We start from the raw sequence: 22,064 nt of genomic DNA, 5'->3' as shown, positions 1-22,064 counted from the left end.
ATGTTGATCAGGAACAAGCACAGGAATGGTTAAGGAGAGGCAAATTCAAACCAAGAGATGAAAGGGTAATATTGGCAGCCCAAGATAGTGGGCTACATACACATTGGTTTACAAAGTCCATTGAACATGTGGGAGAAACAGACATATGTAGGTTTTGTAAAAGCGAACTGGAAACATTTGCACACCTTGTTCCAGGTTGCTACATACTAATGGCAGAAGGACTGTATACTGAAAGACATAATAATGTGGCAAGATTGTTGCACTGGGGATTGTGCAAACATTATGGTACTGAAGTGGCTGAAAAACACTGGAAATAAGAGCCATAAAGCATCATAGAAAATGATGAAGTTTATATCACATGAGACCACCCACTACCAACAGTTCAAAAGATAGATGCTAGAAAAACTGATATAGTGGTTCAAGAAAAGAAGACAAGAGTAGCATTGATCACTGAAATCGTCACACCCAGTGACTACAGTGTCTTGCGTACAGAGAGACACAAAGTCATAAAATATCAGGATCTGCAGGCAGAAACAAAGCAGTGTAGAAGAAAGATACCCAGACAGTTCCAATAGTAGTAGGAGCAATGGCTCTTATAAAAAAGAATCTACAATCGTATTTAGATATGTTACCAATCCATGTAACTCCATACGAATTGCTGAAGGAGTCATTACTGGGCACATTGCGGGTGCTCCGAAGAGCACTTTTGGCTGAAATCAAATATTGAAACAATACTAATTTCATGAACTTTAATCATACTTTGACTTAGGAATGAGGTCCATCCCTGTTATGGTATTAGAAACCCAAAATACTTGGAGAAATTAAAAAAGAGTGCACAGTGAGTTACACTACATAGTGAAAATGGCATATTCCAATAAAACAGGGCAGATACAGATGTGACTACCAAGACAAGATTGAGGTAACTCTTACATCCCATCCATACATTCATACTCGCACATACACACATACGTGTGTGTATGTATGTATATATATATATATATATATATATATATATATATATATATATAGGTCTAGACTGTTCACTGAAAGCACATTTCACTGAAAGTCAAATGACTGTGTACAAATCACTGAAAGCTCAATTCACTGAAACACATTTCACTGAAAGTTATATAAAGCCTTTTCCCCACTGTAGTGCGACCCTGGAGTTAGTATATATAGTAAAGGGGGGTGTGGGGGGGCATCACCCCCCCACATAGTTTCGATATATATTATGTTCAGAAGAGAGTAATTTATTGGAATTTCAAGTATCCATGTATATAGTTCAAAATATTTAAAATAGGTGGGGGGGGTGCCCTCCCCCCTTACTATATATACTGTGGTGGCCCCTTGCACACCTGATTGCTGTTCCCTGCTTATGTGGTAGTGTGTAGGAGTCCATGTATATTCTATCCATTTCTGATACCCTTTCTCTGCCTGTCAAAATTGCAGAACTCCTTGGGGGAGTCTACAGTATGCCCTGCTTGGTAGGTACCTTTATATACTACTGTTCGTGTGTTCTGTCAGTTTGCCACTGTTATATCATGGGGAATCATACCAGCATACCTCTCTAACTGTGAGGATCACAGCCCATAGCAGTGGCTATTGCACACCATGGAAGAGTGACTGTTTGAAAGGCACATTCCTAGTTTTTACACTAGAAGGCGTTCTGCTTATAATTGCCTTGATAGTGAGGAACAGCAGTGCCCACTTAGGGCAACAATAACTTCCAAAATACTCATGCACACCAGAACTAAACCTGCTGTTACAGCCCTCTGTGGTTCTGCAAACAACCTGTACATCTAGGAGGAGCATGGATACCTCTGTGTGCACATCAGAACTAAATCTGCTGTTACAGCCCTCTGTGGTTCTGCAAACAACCTGTACATCTAGGAGGAACATGGATACCTCTGTGTGCACATCAGAACTAAACCTGCTGTTACAGCCCTCTGTGGTTCTGCAAACAACCTGTACATCTAGGAGGAGCATGGATACCACTGTGTGCACATCAGAACTAAACCTGCTGTTACAGCCCTCTGTGGTTCTGCAAACAACCTGTACATCTAGGAGGAGCATGGATACCTCTGTTTGCACATCAGAACTAAACATGCTGTTACAGCCCTCTGTGGTTCTGCAAATAACCTGCACATCTAGGAGGAGCATGGATACCTCTGTGTGCACATCAGAACTAAACCTGCTGTTACAGCCCTCTGTGGTTCTGCAAACAACCTGTACATCTAGGAGGAGCATGGATACCTCTGTGTGCACATCAGAACTAAACCTGCTGTTACAGCCCTCTGTGGTTCTGCAAACAACCTGTACATATAGGAGGAGCATGGATACCTCTGTGTGCATACTTCCTTGCAGTCTGCATAACATTTAGCATTTCAGCGGTATTAGAAGGTTAGGGTAGGGCTACCTATCCTAACAGTATGGGTAAATAGCACAACTTGTAAGACAGATTTCTTTTCTGTAGCCACACTGACTGATAAGTGTCACAGCTGTTGTGTTTAATCTCTGTTTGGGTACTATTTCTTTACTGTCTGGCATGTTTCAGACCACTTTTCCCATTACCATGTGGTCCATTTTCATGGCTTCACACTTCCGGCTTTATGGCTGCAACAATAACTTCCAAAATACTCATGCACATGAGACAGCATCAAATTAAAATCAGTATTTTTCTTACTGTTAAGCCAAGTGGTCTCAGCTTCCTGCTCCCTAATGAATGAAGGAGGCTTCCTGATCTTTTTTGTGGAATGAAATCCATGATTCAATATGCACCGGTGCTAAATGAAGTTGAGCATTTCCACACTACATGAATGAAAGTCGTCACTGTCTCTATCACTCTGACAATGAAGGTTATTACTTTCACTTCAACATGGTGAAGGAAGGGACATGCTCCCACTCCTCATGGTGAATAAAGTTCAGTACTGTCACCCCTCTGGTCGACAAAGAGTCATGCTTCTACTCCCACCTGATGAATGAAGGCCATTACCTCCACTCTACCTGTAATGACGTTCAGTACTTCTACTCCCCTGATGAATGAATGGCCATGTTTCCACTCTCACCCGATGAATGAAGGCCAGTACTTCTACTCATTTTCATAGGGTCATAGGTGTCTTCTAGGCTAATGACATCTAGGGCCTTTTTAAGCCTAGCCATGCATCCCAAATCTCTGACAAGTTCTGGTACTCTTTGATAAGTGTAAACAGGGGCTTGGGAGATTAGGGGTCTGAGAGATGAACCATTTACAGACTGCCTGTGCCCATTTTTTCCCCATCCAATTGTCCAAATTGCACTTAAATTGGGTTAGACAGGATCTCCACATGGATGGGGAGCCTGTTCTAGAGAAGTGGTTATCTCTGGGATACATACCTGTCTTCAGCAGGTCCTTTTTATATCACAGACATGGCTTAAGTCTTTAGAACTGGTAATTCTGGTGCTGTTTGTTTTGCGGATATGTCAGAGACCTATCAGGGTGTGGTCTGACAATGCGTAGTATGTCAGGCATAAATCTTTCCTCAACAGCCTATAGAAGACAGAATACAAAGACAGGGTTTGAGATGGTCTGCATATGACATGCTACGTACACCTTGTATTCTTTTAGTGAGGAACCACTGTGGAGGGTTCAATTGCTGGATGTGTAAACCTAAAGGGGACACTGTATTCAATGACAGGTCTGATGAATGCTGAATACAGTGGAACAATGACCTCCTTGGATCTAAATGCCATAACTTTGGTTATGCATTGCGCAACATAGAATGATTTGCTCACTATTGTGACACACGATGATCAAAGGCTAGATTACTGTCTGATTGTGCTCCTGACTATTGGGTCAACATTAGGGGTGTGTTGTCAATATGATAGCTACCAGGGGTGCATGACTTTCCAAAGGATACTTTTATGCATTTCTTGGCATTTAGTTTTAGTCCATGGCTGTGACATAAGTCATTTGCCTGTATTAGCCCTTCCTGGAGAGCATTGGTGTCAGTGGGGCATTCCCTGACTGCTCCTAATTTGCAATCGTCAGCAAAGCTGGTCAGCCAAAGGCCCTTGAAATTGGCATTGACTTCAGGAAAGTAAATGCCAAAAAGGAGAGGTCCCAGGACCCATCTGTGACTGTCCTCTTTGTAGAGATAGATTCCCCAGTTCCAACTTCCTAGGTCCTGTCTGTGAGCCAGTTGGCTATCCATCAGGTGACATAAGGGTTTATACCTAACCTTATGAATTTATCAACAAGGCCTGAGTGGGGTATTGTGTCAAATGTCTTGGCCAGGTCAAGGTAGACAGTGTAAAGCATTTTGCCCTCATCCATTGCTTTGGTGACCTTCTCAAACAATTTCACTGGGTTGGTTTAGGCATGACTTGCCCTTAATGAAAGTAAATTTAGTTGGATCCAGTGTTTGTAGGTTTAGAATGTCATCATTTCCATGATAATTCTTTCCATGGCTTTGCATACAAGATTAGTGAGACATTTGGATCTGTAGTTTCCAGGGTCTGTAGATGAGCCACCTTTGTGAAGAGGGATGGCTGTTGGTATTTTCCATTCATGAGGCATGAAGTCTGTTTGGAGGCTACAGTAAAATAGCAATTCCAGAGGGAATGAACAATGTGCTTCTAGTCCCACCTAGTGAATGAAGGTCAGTACTTCCACTCCCACTCCTTTTAGGTTAAACTTAGGACTTCCAGTTTCTTCCCACACAGTGATTGAAAGTCATTACTTCCAAGCACGCAGTATTTCAGGCAGCTGCCTGACGCCCACAGCTTTGGGGAACACATGGCTATCTCAGAAGAGCAATGTGGACCATTTTTTTATGTTATCTTTTCTGAGGAAATAAATACTACATTTCTTTAACTAAATGATGGCAAATGTTTGAATTTCAGATTTCATATCCTTTATAGAATGCATACTGATGCCTCATATTGTGGATCTGTTATTCATAAAATGTGTTATTTTCTATCAAATGGCAGAGGATTGCAGTCACTAAACAGTGGTAAACGTTTGAGTTTTAGACTTCATATCTTTCAAAAAAAGCATGCTAATGCAAAACTTGTTATTCTAGCAGCTATGTATATAAGATCAGTATTTTACAATTTCTCCTTGATTTGGAGATATTGTCCTCACATTATTTTTGGCTTTGCCACTGATTATTGTTCTAAGAGACTGAGAGCTGTAAAAGTACTTTGCAGTGGAGGAGGCTAGCTGGCGAATGGCGTCTATATCATATTATTGAAATGTGAAAATATCGAATGGCTGAAATGTCGAATATGCCATTCATCAAAACCATTCTTTTCAGGGGCTGAACTCCCCACAACCCCCACTAATTATATACACCAACTCCGAGATGGCACTACAGTGAGGTAAGGGCAAATTTTCTGATTCTCACTGTATCGCGATCTCATAAAAAACATTCAATGAATGGCATATTCGACATTTCAGCCATTCGATATTTTCAATTTTCGATAATGTGATATAGACCTGGTGAGTGGCTATGTGCATATGACACACATGTTCCTGATTTTGGCTCATACTTTGTCTGCCCCTTATAAAAGTTTTTTTTTTTTTTTTTTTTGGCAAATGTTGAAGATTGCAGTCAATAAACAATGTCAGATGTTTGAGTGTCAGACTTCATATCCTTTAGAAAATACATGATGCAACCTTCTAAGTACATGAGTAATATTCAAAATATGTACTGATTCTGGGCCTTTGCCCTTCATTAATTTTTTGCTTTGTCCCTGATTATTGATCTAAGAAGTTGAGAGCCATTTTTTTCTTTTTTCTTTTGTTTTATTAAAGCCTGATATCTGAGATGTGCACAGATAACAAAGGAACTATAATTGTTGTGGACCATTATTTTTTTATTATAATCAGACATTTGAGGTGCAATTAGTTAACTAAGTGGTTATAACTGCTGGTGGAGGTAAAGAACCATATGTGGATGGAAGTAACTTTTCCTCTGGTGATGTGTCCATCTTAAAAAGTCATTAGTATGGCTTTGCAGGACTGGTGGCCATTTGTGTGGAGTAAGCTGGTATGTGCTCTGTGGCTATGATGTGTTCATGTGAAACCTGAAATACATTACTGTTGCTATTATTATGTTTACAACAATCAAATATCTAAGATACACACAGTCAACAGCGAGGTTATAGTTTCTGGGTACAGGCCTATCTGTGGATGGAAAATGACTGTCCTTGCTGCCATGGCAAAGTTAGACAATCATTAGTTTATCTTTGCAGGATTAGTTTGCATTTCTGTAAAGCAGTTTGGAATACTTTTACTGTGTACATTTTTATCACAATCAAATATGCCAGGCATGAACAGTCAAAGTGGCTATTATTTATGAGCACAGATAATTGTGGATTATAATGATAGCAGTTCAAAATATCTTTTATGGTTAAAATGTTCCTAAATGGGTGATTCTGTTATTACTAAACTCCATTTCATTTCATACTGGAAAAATATTCAAAAGTGCAAAATTAAAAGAAACTCAAAGTTTACTTTATTAAAATTATTTATTAAACAGTAAACAATTTAAAACGATCTGAGACATAAGTATACATTTGAAACTATCGTGATGGAGAATGCAAAACAGCACATGCATTTCTCAGTGGTCCTAAAAACTGAGTAGAAGGTGCCCGTGGTTTAAATAATGTCCAGTCCCAAAGTACATTTAATTCACTACTACTTCCAAGCCTCTCCATACTGAATGAAGGCCCATGTTTCAAAGCTCTACTGCTGAAATACAATGCAGTTAGAATGTAGTTAAGTTACTCACAAAAGGCTAGTAACTTTACTGTGAGAAAATACAAGGGAACACCATTTAATGGGTCTCTCTTGCATACCTTTACAGGTCCCATGATATCATCTAAGGATGTTTATTAATATAAATTCAAAGTGCTTGCTCATGATGGAGAGGAGAATCTCTGTTTTTTAACAATTTATGGAATATAAGGAGAACCAAAAAATGTGAAAGAAAACCCTGCTTCAAGAAGCTGCATATTGAACTAATAAACTAAAATACAACAAAAACATGCAACTCAACCTTCAATAACAAAACTTATTCTTAGGCTGAATGCTTTTGTCTCATTTCATAAGACTTTCAGAATCTAAACTGCATGTACCCAAACAAACATTTATAGTATTTTTAAAAAATCACATTATCATTTAAAAACAATAATCTTATAAAACACATTTCAATTAATATATAATGTAGTCCTTTTGTAAAAACAAATGATGTTTGCAAATAACATGGACCACACAGAAAAGTCTTTGTGGGAAAATTAATTCTCATAAGTTTGGCTGCTCATAACTTTAATATACCATGTAAAGAGTATATGTATCATTCCGTCCTGGCAGTTTCATAGCATTTAATCTTAACTGCCATATGAGTTCTTGATATTCCAATCTGTTTTTCCACATACATCCCCTCATATGTTTATCTGCCTTCTCCTTGTTTTGTAAGTAAAAGAAAAAGAACATGCTTTGTAAATAGCAACAATCACCATGCAAGTAGAATTAAAACTGTAATGCTAGGTAGAACAAAATAATTTATCTGAGTGAGCATGAAAGAATGTAGGTTGTTCAAAATATATACGCAACCCACAAGAAAAGTTACCTTTCTTTTGTTACTTACAACAATATCTGTATTTAAACCCTTTTCAGATAGATCTGTAATATTGCTGCCTCTCTTATCAAATGTAGGTTGTCCTCCTCTGCTTACCACCAATTCTAAATCCACGTTCTTTATTTTTTCTGTTATCAGACTTCTCTGTCAGTGGTTTGTATGCATCATTACTCTGTTTGAAGAAGAGTTGTAAGGGAAAGTTAATGTATTCGTTAGAGTAACCCTAATTTGTTTGAAGTTGTGGGGAAGAAAATGGAAATGCCTGAAGGTTTATAACTGAATGTAGTAACTTTTCTGAAAATAAGTGCTTAGTCACCATCTGCCAACTTTTATTAGATGTAACCACAGAGCCTTTTATATTAGCTATGCATACTTCCATTTCCTACCTCTTTCAAAAAACATGTAGTAGGCAGATTGGTGACTAAATTTTGCATGTGGTGTGTGTGTTGCATAGAGAAAAGCTGGACAATCTACTTCTATTTCCTACTCTGTGGATAGCGGGGCCTGGTCATGGGGATGGTACAGGAGTCAGACTTATGAACACAGATGGACGTATGGTTAAAAACAAAATAAGAGATCCTTTTTTTTGGATCATAGTCTTCTGCATTAAAATTATGCTGAACACTGTTTATTCTTGACAGCATGATGTCTTAATGCAATACCTTTGCAAATGTCTGTAAATAAGGGAGAATATTGACCTGGAAAACAGAGATTTTATAAAATCTGGGCTTTATGTTTCCTTAGAAAGATATGTATATTCTTGTTCTAGCTTTCTCTGTCAAACAACAATATAGATCTGCATGGAGGTTAATCCATGAGTTGGCACTTCCAATATTTTAAGATGGAGTAAGGTTTTGTTTGCACATTAACTTGACAAGGAGGTCATCTATGAAACAACTTCTATGTACTTATCAGCTCTGTAAACCTTAATTCATCTCTTACTGATGCTTGTACTGTTAACAATTTCCTGATGTGCTTCATGTACAAATTGTAGATCTCTAGTCAATAATGATTTAGGTGTTACCATTATTTACACACAGAAGAAGAAGTTCTCATGTCAGTGTCTTTACTATCTGCCATAATGTTTTAGCAAATCATTTGCAGCTCTGTTTTCATATGCTTTGGGCTTGCGATGCCTGCTTTGTTTCTGCATCAGTATGGCATGGAAACATAAATCCGCTGGCATGCAGAACCTATATATGTGGCGCTGCAAGCTACTTCTCTTGACTTCCTCTACTCAGCTCACCATTGGTGTAATTGCAAACATAAGGGATTGTATTATTTTATATTTACTTGTTATTTATTGACATTTGATTACCGGGGAAGTCAGACTGGGTAGAAAACCATTTTCAGAGGAGGCCTGGGGAGAAAAGCTCCAAATTATTACAAAACATTTTAAGAACAATAATTTTACAATATTCACAAATAAAAGAAAAACATCTACAGTTTAAATAACTACAACAAATTAGCCATAATTAAAAAAAAAAAAACATTGATTAAGAATCAATACTTGGTATATGGCAATCATTTAATATTTACAGGAATTTTAAACAGTTTATAGAGAAATTAAAGGTAAGTTAGTGTAATACAAAAATGAATTGCAACATGAAGTGAGGGACAAATAGGATTATGGTATACTTAGAGAAAAAAATCAGACACGGGAATTAGCAGTAAGGAAGTAAGTAAAGTAGGGAGTGTAAGGCGGTATAAGGAATGAAAAGGTACTTGTTTACATGTAGGGATACAAGTTATCCTGGTTTTGAACAAGAACAGAGCCAGATTTTAGCTAGGATGTCTTTCACAGTGGTTTTAAAGATGGGAGGAAGTGTATAGAACTGATGGATACAGGTAAGGAATTTCAGGCCTTAGCAACCTTGTACAAGTATACACTGTGGCCAGCAGATTTGATAGGTTTATTGACAGACAGGAGATTTTGGTCACTGTCTCACAATGACTGATTGGGAACATAGTTGTGTTGAATGTTTTTTAGTGCTGGACAGGCAGATGGATGCTGGATAATTTTATAGGTGGGAAGAAGTTGTGTATATGTTAGTTAATGTGGCTGCCCTAACCAATTTAGGCTTTTCAGCGTCTTACAGTGGTAAGTTCTGAAGGGGGTATGTGCTGCAAATTTAGAAATGTTCTTGCAGCATTGTTCAGGATTCAGGATTTTTGTGAAGCCTGGAGGTAAGTATGGATGTGCCATAAAGAAGAGTGGGGAGGAAATAAGTCATGGCAAGCAAAGTTTTAGTTACATCGGTGAGAAGGTTTTTAGACTTTTGATGAGTTTTTCTTATGCAATTCTGTATATGCAGGTCGAATGTAAGATTATCATCCACTATCACCCCTAATAGTTTGCTATGAGAAGTGACTTCAATGGTTTATGTTCAAGAGAGACAACTTTAAATTTAGTTCTTTTCATGAGAGAGGGATTTAGGGAAAAAAAAATAGTAGTTTTTTTTTTGGGGGGGGGGTTAATCATGAGTTGTGACTTATGAAGCCATGTTTCATTGGCTGCTAAAGCTTCCTGAGTAATTTTTTGGAGGTACACCATGTTGTCAGATGTGCAGATGAGTGGAATCATCTGCATATTGTATTAGGGTGGCGTGTTGTGTGGAAATATAGACTGTGTTGTTGAAAATATTAAACAGGAGAGGACAAAGGATAGAGCCTTGTGGTACACTGGCGTTGACTGTGAGGTAAGAGAGCATATAGTGCTATTTTACTGACTGATACCTATTGGACAAGTAGCTTTTAAATCATAGAAGGGTGGGCTGAGTGCGACCTAGTGAGGACATTTGAAGAAGCTTGCTGTGACAAACTGTGTTGAGGCTTTAGATAAGTCTAGAAATAAGGAAGAGACTAGTTTGTCATTATCTCTAGCTTTAGTGACAGTATCTATATAGGTTAGAAGAGCAGTGCTAGTACTAAGGGAAGGACGGAAACCATGTTGTGTAGGGAATATGAGTTCTTCCTGCAGGAGATAGGCTAGCAATGTTTTTTGAATACATTTTTCAATTAATTTGGTGAGGGGAAATAAGACCGTTACAGGTCTAAAGTTATTCATGTCTGTTGAATTTCCTCCTCTGTGCAGAGGGATAATGTGTAACTTTCTCCAGAGAGAGGGAACGTGGGATTCCTGGACTGACTAATTTATATGGATTGAGACAGGATAAGCAATGCTATTGCCTGGTATTTTTAGGTACTCACTTAGGTTCATAGGTTCATAGGTTGGTATTAGGCTATCGGCCCTAGGGCCTATACAAGCTTAGCCATAACATACAACCCTAGCCATAATAATTCCCTGGTTATTTCTTCCCACACTATTTACTTCCCTGGACCCCTGTCTAGCAGAGTGACTGATGTGATCCCCGGAGTGAATTTGCTTTCTCCCATCCAGTCGTCAGGGCTTCTTTTGAAGAGGGCCAAAGAGGCGCTCTGCTTGACATGTATGGGCAGTCTATTCCAGAGTCTAGGGAGTCTCTGGGTCAGGAACCTATCCCTCCAGCATGTTTTGTTTATTGTGATGACAAGGTTTAGATCCCTGGAGCATGTAGCTCTGAGGGATTGGGATTTCTTTAAGTGTAGCATGTCCAGTAGCTCTGGGTTTGACATGGCCTTGTATGTTAAGTAGAGATCGCCTCTGAGTAGACGATATGTGACAAGAGTATAGCTGGACTTTTTAAGGCAGTCATCAGCTGAAGAGAATGGTTTAAGAGTAGTTTTATCACAGGTTTGAAGGTGAAAGTGGATGTGGTGATATGTAGCTGTTGGGCAGGGTTGGTGTTAGATGTTGAGGAATCCCTGGTTAGAAATGCTATACTATCTATAAAATAAGTTGAAGTTTTAGTCAGGATGTAAGATTTCTTTAATGGACATCCAAAGTTTTTTAGGGTTGTGTTTGGTATTATTTTAAAAATTATTATAACATTGTTGTTTGTCTTCAATTATTGCTTTTTAGTATGATTGTGAAGCATTCTGAAGTTTTCAAGATATTGAGATGTTTTATATTTTTGCTATTCTTTCCATGCTTTTTCAAAATCCTGCATTAGCATTCTACTCTTTTTGGATAGCCACATTGCATTATTGTTTTCAATCTCTTCCTTCTAGGAGGTGCAAGGCTATTTAGGATATTAAGTGTACAAGGGACACTTGAGATAAAACCGAGCAGCTGGTCAGCTAGGGTGGAATGTATACAGGGAGAAAAAAATGAGTGCATGCACAAGTGAATTAACCATACAGTGAATGGTCATGTGGCTTGAGCATATCAGCTTGTGGGTAAGCATGTCCATGAGTTCACGTGCACATTGAAGGAACACATGCATGCAATCTAGGCACAGCTGGGAGCCTATACATGTGTTAGGTTTACAATCAAATGACTAAAAATCAAAAGACTGAATCCCAAAAAGACTGAAAATTCAAAATATTGAATACATTTTTAATGCAAGGGGCAAACCCCTCTGCTCCCCTCATGTGGGAGGCTGCACCCCCACACCCCCTGCTAAATATATATACCAACTCCAAGATCACACAACAGTGGAGAAGGGGCAAATTCCATCATTCAATATTTTGAATTTTCAGTCTTTTTGGGAATTCAGTCTTTTGATTTTGTTATTTGATAGTAAACCCATGTGTTATATAGTAAAGTACCAACTAGTTTTATTTTTAAATGGGAAGGAAAGGGGGTGACAGTGCAATCACAAAGGAGGAAGAACGAGTGGAGGGACACACAGAAGGAGAATGGGAACGGAACAGCCTATTGGGGTGGGGGAAGAGGTGTACATACATATTTCTGAGGTAAGTGCCCTTTTTTTTATTTTGTGGGTAGGGGAAGGAAGAATGGTGAAGTTGTAGGTAGGAAGGAGGGTGCAACAGCAACAGCAGGGCCAGACACACACACACACACACACACACACACACACACACACACACACACACACATACACACATACACACACACACACATACACACACACTGAAATGATTGACAAGGAAGTTAGTGTCTCAAAAATGGAGATAATCACACATACAGGGGGTGGACAGTTGATGATGGTGATGAATGGACTGCAAAGAGGGACGAGGGAGGGGGAGTGACACACAAGGAAAGGGGGACACAATGATGGGTGAAGTAAGGATGTTCTGCCAAGAGGTCCAGGGGTAAACCCCCAAAAATGTCAGTCTCCTGCATGTCCATCAAGAGTTGGCTCTGCTACTAGTGGTCTAGTGGTCAGGGTCAGTCAGCTACATGACTCTGCTAGCTGCACAAGGAGGTGCTACAGCATGCCAATATGGGTATTAAGCTGCCGGTCCATCTTGGCTCTCAACAGGTGACAGACTTTGCTGCATGGAACCCAGATGGGTGCCTTTGATCCACTCTTTGATGAGAAGCCTATGCCACCTACAGGAAAATCAGCAGCATAGGATACCAGTGAACCATCCAGGTCACTCTCCGCAGGATGATTTTTGTTACACTGCAGAGAGGCAAGTGCAATGGCAGAGACAGAGGGTGGCAGCCACTGCCTGCTTTATGGCTGTTGTGCAGAAGAAAAATGAAAGTAAGTGGAGGCAATCAAAATGATAAAGCAACATGACTGAAAAAGAAATGAGAAAGAAAACACAAGAGAACACAAATACAAAGGACAGTATGTCATGTGGTACACTTTATTAAGACAAGCATGAAGGAGAAGCAACAGTCAGCGAAACAATGCAAAACAATGGGTAGGGAACAACTATTACACAACAGAGGATAACATCAAAAGATATGAATCCAGTTTAACCTCCACAGTGTTTAGTGAAATAAATGGATGGTGACTAATATATACAGCATATGAACTATGAAGCAATGGTGAAATACCAAAATACAAAAAAATACTGAGTGATATGGCAAACAAATGCACAGCTACAATAATGGAAGTAAAAATTACACTTATCCTGCCACCTGGACAGTCTCGTCTGGCTCTTCTTGCAGGCTATCCCATTTTCCACACCTTCTTCCTCTGTTGCAGAAGAGAAACAGCATATTAATGAGTGCAGCACACCCATGACAGCAACAGGCATTAGTAGCTATGCTTGTCAGGTCAACTGTAGAATCACTCAGCAAAACAGAAATCTCACTGTAATCTTTTCTTTTCACTGATGAAAAAGGTCTGGGTGGCACCCCCAAAGATCAGTATATTTATGCTTGCACTACCCAGACTGAGTGATGCCCACGGCATTAGATATATCCCTAACAAGTGTGTGCCAAGCATCCGGTTTGTACAAGGGACTTGCATAATACGCCCAGCTTATGACCTCTATGCTGTGTGTGCATCAGGTGTAAACTAACACAAACAGGACCCCTGCCAGAGTCAGATTCTGTTGAGGCCATGTCCACTTAACAGGAAAGACCAAGAGTGAAAACTATAACTGGAGCAAAATGCACATGTAATAGGCACCACATCATGGATACACACATGCACACACACACATATGATGTCACACAGTGGTGTATTGTGTGTTCTAACATTGCACTAGGTATAACAGGAGCCTGGCAGGATGTGGGGTGGGGGTCTCAAATTGAAAGGACACATGGAACAGGTAGTACAGGTTGTTGTCTTGGATGGGTTAACATCCAGCAAGAGCTCATAGTACATGCAGGATTGCAGTCCAGATTGGAGTGTACAACCACCCAGAGTACAGAGAAGAGTAAATACAAGTTGCATCTACAAGTGTAGATTCTGTGTGTGTGTGTGGGGGGGGGCTGAATTAAGCCAGAATTCACTGTAAAGGCAGGACAATTTTCAGTCCTTTCCAGGGGAGTAGTAACCAAGTAGGGCATAGGGTAAAATCAGGCTCAGTCCCAGTATTGCTACATGACTGTCTTCACAATGTTGCATAGGCACACAGATTGTAAAAGAGGCTAATAGGGATGCCAAGCTTGCAATAAAATAGGCAGATATTGTGCTGTTGGCACTAGTGTAACAGACAGTGCATGAGGCTTTCATGCTCACAGCTGCCACACTATGGCAGTGTCAGAAGTTATTTTATAGCAGAGTACAGGACTGTGCCCACCACAAGAGTAGTAAGGGTAGTGAGGTGGCAGGTGCTGGCTGACAGATTGTCTTGTGCTGAAGGTTCACCCATAGGACATTGTTCAGTAAAATGGGAAAGGCCAACAGCTGTGTGGCCAGACTCTGCAAATGCACACTTACATGACCTTCATGCCCAATCACAGCTATAACTGGCTTCTGGATAGCTGGATAACTATGGTCATTAGTACAGTGCAAAGCTTTAGTTGCAGGCTGTACACATACACTGCAGAAGAATTTGGGGCAAGGCTAAAGTGAACAAGAACTTCCATGACCAGGTATCACAGGAACATTTGTAGGACATAAATATAGTAAGTAGTCATGAATGCAAATTAGTGCAGGTGTATTGCAGTGTCACTGACATGATCCAATATGCTAAGACTATGGCCCAGGATATAGCCAAGTACAAGGTGACCTACACAGACACACCACCAACACAGCAGCAGTTTACAGACACTAAGGAGTTCTCCCTATCCCCCAGTGGTGACAGTTAGAGGACACTAATACCCTGTAGTGGACTGGATGTGGGAGCTAGTCTGGACAGGACTGCCAGAGTGTCTTTTAGGGATGCCTAGGTGAGTAGTAGTACTTGCCATTCCTACAGGATATTGCTTAGCACATTTGCTTGGATTACTCACACTTTCCAATTTGCATTCATGTAATCTAAAAACACTAAGGCTTCAAATGAGATGAACTGCACCACAGGGTACAGCTGCCCAAGTGTCTACGAGCGATACATCAGCTGAGTAAAACATTGTCCAACACTTTTACAGAGTTCACTCAGACATACCATTATGCATTTCTTTCTCCAGGGACATTGAGTTTGTAATCCAAGCTACCCTACATAACAAGGTAAGAATGTCTTCATTAGCTATGTATATTCTTGGCATATAGCTTTCTGTCTGATATACAGTTGTGGGTCTCACATGTGTACCATCTTTCACATTGGTATATTATATATATTTACTGACCAGTTCCACTGGGAGAAGAAATGGCACTACAAGTCAACACATACCTGATATCAGTGTGTCACTAGGGGTGACAGTGATGGCACTGTGCCCCTGGCACAGTCTGAGGATACAGTGGTGCTGACAGCAAGACTAACAGTGAAGGTAACACTGTCTTCCATAGCTGAGGTGACTGTGGATGATCAGGATGAAGCTTCAGCATCATCTGTATTCAGAGCAGGATATCCCATCTGTGCCAGCACCATACCGGATACATAGGACCAATGCAAGTAGCATCACAGAGAGAAATGTTGGTGGCCATTGGTGAACAGAAGAATCATGAGGCCTGAATATTCCATGGCATGGCTGTTACCCTTGGCATCAAACAGTGCATGCATATTGTTGTGATCAAGACACAGATGTATGACATTCAGACCATGTCAAAGCTGTTCAGTGTGCTGTATGACTTGTGTGAATATATTAACCCCTACAGAGGATGTGGGTGTAAATGCAAGTAATGGCAGGTCACTTGGCAGGCAGTTTCCACAGCAAAGGTAGGAGACTGTTGCACATTGTAGGTGAGCAATGCCACTTAGCACAGATGTCTCACATAATTCATGAGATGACCATACTGCCCATGTCTGTCTCCACCCCTGGCAGTGGTCACTTACCTGGATGTGACCAGCACTCTTCCAGCTCCACTGTGGCCTCCGCCCCTAGCTGTGCACATTCTCCTGGATATGGGCAACACTTATCCAGCTCCACTGTGGTTTTCTTCCCTGGCTGTGGATGTTCTCTTGCATGTGAGTGTTGCTACTGTAGCTTCTTCCCCAGGGTTTGGACACTCAACTGGATATGGCCAATAGTCATCAGCTTCACTGAGGTCACACTCCATTGGGCAGCTTACTCAGCATCTTGTAGACATTCCTGCACCTGCAACCAATATACTACATTATGCCTTAGACACAATGCTTCCAGACCTAACAAAACAGGGGCATGTGGTACACACAACCAGCATTTCATCCTTGTAACTGCTACCACAGTACCTGAGGTCTTGATCCCTGACAACCTACAAGCCATCTAGCCATGTTTGTGTTTACCACAGGCACCACCCATGACTTTTTCACCTATGCTAGAAATGCTATCCTATGCCACTGTGCTACCCCAACAATGCACACGATGATGAATGTACCCTGCCAACCCCTCTGGCTAATGTGGGCACAGTAATATCTGATGCACAGCATGGCTAGCAAATACACTGCCTTAGTGTGTCAAGGCATACATCAGTTTTGTTCTGTATCTGTCTTGTTATAGCCCACAGTATAGCAGCAGAAGCTGCTTCTTTGCCAGTGCCATAATACTATTGTGCCCACTTGTCTCATGTGGGGACCTGCTGCAACCACATCTGATGACTCTTCATGTGACCCCTGTTCCAGTGCTGACACAGGTACACAGCCAGTACTATAGTCTTCCTTTGCTGCAACAGTTCATGTAGCACCATGTTGGGTAACATAGCATATACCACAAATATATATTGCTACACACCTCTGGAAAATACTGCAACCGTGGGTCATCCCAAAACTCAAAGACCTCCTAAGCCTATTAATGGTGATGCCTATCCTCAGCAATCTCTAAAGCATACACCAGAAGCAATATCAAACATCATGCATACACCTACACCCAGTGGCAACCTATGAGTGAAGCCCATAACACAAGCAGACACTTTACTTGGGACTCTTATCATAGGAGACTCCATTTTATGGCACACTGATGTCCCACTTACCGGGCAGGACAAGGAGAAGTAATAGTTGCATATCTAGAGTCAGGATCTGCCAGGCTACACACTCAATCAAGTCAATTCACCACAGGCATATGAAGAGAGACTTTATTGACCTCCGTGAATATCTGTCTCAGGCATGTATGTGCTTTGCACTGAGCAGCATTCTACCATCACCAAGGATGATGCCACAGTATGAACAAAAGATGATTGACTTCAACAACTGGCTTAATTTTTTGTGTCATTCCAGGGGGATTTAATATTTGTTAAAATGTGAGGACATAGTTAAATCAAATTGCTTTGCCAAGGGAGGTCTGCACCTATCTCTCCCTAGGCTTCCAAATTTTGGATGAAACCTTATCCACCCCCTTAGAGCCTTTTTAGGCAATGCCAAATTGACAAACCTACTGACATACCAAATAAAACCCAAAGAAACCTAAATGTATTACTGCTCAATGGAGGAGCCTAAACAAGAAACTACATACCCTATATGCTCTCCACATTCTGGAGAAAAAATGCTTCTGTGCCATTACCAAGACATGGTTTAAATCTGCAGAAAGTACTCCAGCAGTGCAAGGCTTTGGTGCCTTTCACACATTTAGACCATCAGCTACACAGACATGAACAAAATGTGGAGATGTCTCAATCTACATCAATAGGAAGTATACCTCTAGGGTGGTTAAACAGGATGATGTCCTTACTATATCCTAGCAAGCTTTAGGACACCATCTGTGCCCCAAGAAGCCAATCATTTGTACCTAGGGTGTGCACACTTATGCAACCAGCTTATTATACATTTTTTATATTTTTTCCCCTAACAGATTTGTTTTTCAATTGAATTATACAGGTTATAGGTCACATTAAAGGTGGGAAAAGTTTTGAAATGATTTATTGTGGTCTCATTTTTTTATATCACAAAAAACTGTCATTTTAACAGGGGTGTGTACACTTTTTATATCCACTGTAGAGGCACAATTGGGTTTGGTTGGGTTGCATGGCTAGGCTTATAAAGGCCCTGGTGGTGATTAGCCTAGTCTATACCTATGAACCTATAGTCTAGCCAGAATACAGGAAAATAGAATGAAGAGACACTGTTTTCTCACATACTTAATAAACCTAACGGGGGTGTCAGACATTACCAAATGATTAATCATAGTTATCACACTGGTCAAGCATTAGGTTCATAGGTTACTAGGCTATCGGTTGTAGGGCCTTATTGACCAAGTTGTATGGTCTATATTTGCAGCATGAGTCTATGATCAGCACTGAATGCCCTTATCCAAGATGGACATAGCTGACACTCCTGGGGTAAATTTACAGTCTCCCATCCAGTTGTCCAAGTTATGCTAAAATATGGTCATTGAGGAGCTCTGTTTTATATGATTTGGGAGTTTGTTCCAGAGGAGTAGCTATCTCTGGAAGACATATTTGGTTCTCCAACATGACTTGTTAATGTTACAGGCTAGGTTAAGATCCCTAGAGTGAGTGAATCTTGCCCCACTTGACTTGTGAATGTGCAGCATTTCCATTAGGGCTGGGTCTGAGACTGCTCTGTAGGCCAGGCAAAAAGTCGCCTCTCAGCAGCCTATAAGATACAAAGTACAGTGGCAGGGCCTTCAATCTGTCCATGTAGGTCATGTGTTGAAGGCCCTAAATTTTTTTGGTGAGAAACCTCTGAGGTCTCTCTAGCTGCTGCAGGTGTCTGGTGAGGTACATGCAGAAGGGAGCATTGTACTCTATTAGTACTCTGATGAGGGATGAGGGATGAGTACAGGGGAGTTATAACATCCTTAGCTTAGGATGCAATGCCTTTACTTATGAGATGTGTAACACAGAAGGTTTTCCTTACAACTGTGGACACATAGTGATCAAACTTAAGGTTGATATCAACCTGTGTTTCAAAATTTCTCACCACAGGATTTGCGCTAAGGGGGATACTGTTAAAATTGTAATTTGGAGGAACTTTCCCTTTGCTGAAAGGGATAATAACACATTTTTTATGTTTAGTTTAAGTCCATGGCTTTAGATCCAGTCATTTGGCTGTGTAAGCCCTTTTTGTAGTATGTCAGCATTGCTGGGGGACTATGATTACATCCAGTTTGTAGCCACTGGTGAACTTTGTAAGCCACATGCCATCTATTTTTGCCTGGACTTCTGAGAAATAGATTCCAAACAGTAGGGGGGCCCAGCACAGATCCTCGGTACACCACTGGCAACTGGTCTGCTGGTAGAGGTGGAATCCCCATCTTTGACTGTATGCATTCTTTTGGTGAGCCATTTGGCTACCCATTTAATGACATATGGGTTAATTCCCAGCTGGGTGAATTTCTCAATGATGCTTGAGTGGGGGATTGTGTCAAAAGCCTTGGATAAGCCAAGATAGGCTGTATGTACTGTTTTGCCTTCATCCAGGGCTTTGGTGACATTCTTGAAGAAATCCACCAAGTTTAATAAGCATGAGCTACCCTTAATGAAGCCAAATTGGGTTGGGTCAAGTTTAAAGGTTACTTATGTCTTTGTTGATAAGGTCCACGATGATTCTCTCCATGGCCTCGCCGATAAGTGTGATTAGGCTTATGGGTTTATAGTTCCCAGGGTCAGATAATAGACCCCCTTTGTGCAAGGGAATTACTGTTGCTGTTTTCAACTCTGCTGGGACAAGGCCAGTACTTAGACTGTTATTGAAGAGAGTGCAAAGTGGTTCCACTAGGTCTTGTTTTAGGCCATTTAGTAGGCAGCCTGGGATGTTATCTGGTCCCACAGAGGCTGTGTTTTTGGCCATTGAGAGGGTGGGTATGATCTACACTTTGGAGATGCTAGGTAGAGGACTGGTGACATGCATGCTTTGGGGTATATCTGGTGGGAACAGGGGGCTAAAGTTTGCCAACCTGCTAGCAGATAGATTTGGCTCATTGTCCTCAGGGTCAGTATGAGTGGTACCATTCACTGCTAGTTCAGCACAAAGCTGGGCCTTCCCTTTTAGATTTCTGATGTAGCTAAAGAATGCGTTGTGATTATCATTGGCTAGGGATGCTAGTTTAGCTTTGTAATTGGCTTTAGAGGAATTTATAAGATATCTAATTTGCTTGTTAAAGCTGTGGAGGGTGTCCTTCCTCTGCTGAGTCAGTTCCCTTTTGTTCTTACACATTACTTTCTTCTTGTTGTGTAACCTGTTTATGTTTGATGTCCACAAGGGTGTTTTTTTTTTTTTTGTGAGGACCTTGTTTTGATCCATTCAGGTACAGCCAGGTCTATACATTTGTACAGGGCATTTGTGTACACCTCTGTAGAGGAATAATTGTTGACAGTGGTAGCAAGGGGGTTGAAACTAGTTATGCCATTGCTTAGGAGGCTATAGTTTGCTTTGGAGATATCTTTCCTCCTTTTTGCTCTTGAGGGAGGGGTTGGATATTGTCATTACTTTGAACAAGACAGATTTATGACAAGACCTTACCAGGGAGGGCAACACACAGGGGGTAGTGCAGAGACCCATTATGTTGGCGAGTACTATGTCTAGGACATTTGAACCCTTTGTGGGGGTGCAGACTATCTGCTCCAGAGCATTTGTAATAACAAAGTCCAGGAACCTTAGGGTGAGTGTGTTTGTGCTCACGTATGACTCACAATTGATGAAAGTATAACTGAAATTACCCATGACCAAAGTGTTTGGCTGTATAGTGAGTGACTCAAGTAGGTCCAGGTAGGCAGAGTGGTTCTTGTGGTTCATGGTGGGGGCCCTATAATTAACAATGATATGGAATGGGGTTTTACCTACAGTTAGTTGCTCTTGGAGTAGCTCTAGGGAGTGGTACTGTTTGACCAGTTTTGAGGTGTCTTTATCTTTAATGAAGATGAATACACCTCCGCATTTGGTTCCTTCACTCTCGTTTTGAGATCTGAATGTGTGGAAGGCATTGTAGCCTTGCATGGCTGGGGTGCTCTCTGCGGCCTTGAACCATGTCTCTGACTGTACAGACATCAGCATCTTCCAAGGTAAGGAGCACTTCCTGTGAGTGCCGTTTCCAATTTATACTCCTAGCATTAAGTAACAATCTTGAGTTTGTCTCTAGTGGATTTTTTTTACATCGGGAATTTTGTATTTTGTTATGACATTGCTTAAAAAGGCCCTCTGGGGGAGGCAAGTGCCTTTGCCAGTAACCAGAAGCCAAAAGGCAACAGGTGAAGACCATCTCTGGCAAAGCAGCCTGGTCTGTTGACCATATCTCCCCAGGCTGACAGATACTGGATCCTGCTAGACTGACACCAGAAGCTAAGCCAATTGTTGAAGTCAATCATTTTTTGCTTATATCGAGGAATCATCCTGGGTAAAGCTAGAATGCTGCTTAGGGCTAGGGACATACCTGCCTGGGACACATAATATGAGAGCTCAGTCATGTTTTTCTTCATATAGTCCAGTGAGGTACGTCTCAAGTCATTCACTCCAACATGGACTATGACAGAATCATAACGGTACTTGTTGAGAGACTTGAGTTTGTGTGTGTTGTGATGGATCCTGGCACCTGACAGGCAGCTGACAGTGACTTTCACCTTATCCAGCCTTGTGGGGGACATCTATGTGTCTCACTATGGACTGACCAAGACATTTGGTTTTGAGGTGTTTTGCCTTAGGGGCTTATTGACTGAGACACTG

The sequence above is a fragment of the Protopterus annectens genome, chromosome 14.part0 (genome assembly GCF_019279795.1).
Source record: "Protopterus annectens isolate FY-2018-M chromosome 14.part0, PAN1.0, whole genome shotgun sequence".
NCBI lineage: Eukaryota > Metazoa > Chordata > Ceratodontiformes > Protopteridae > Protopterus > Protopterus annectens.
The sequence above is the reverse complement of the archived record's forward strand: the minus strand, read 5'-3'. Positions refer to the sequence as shown.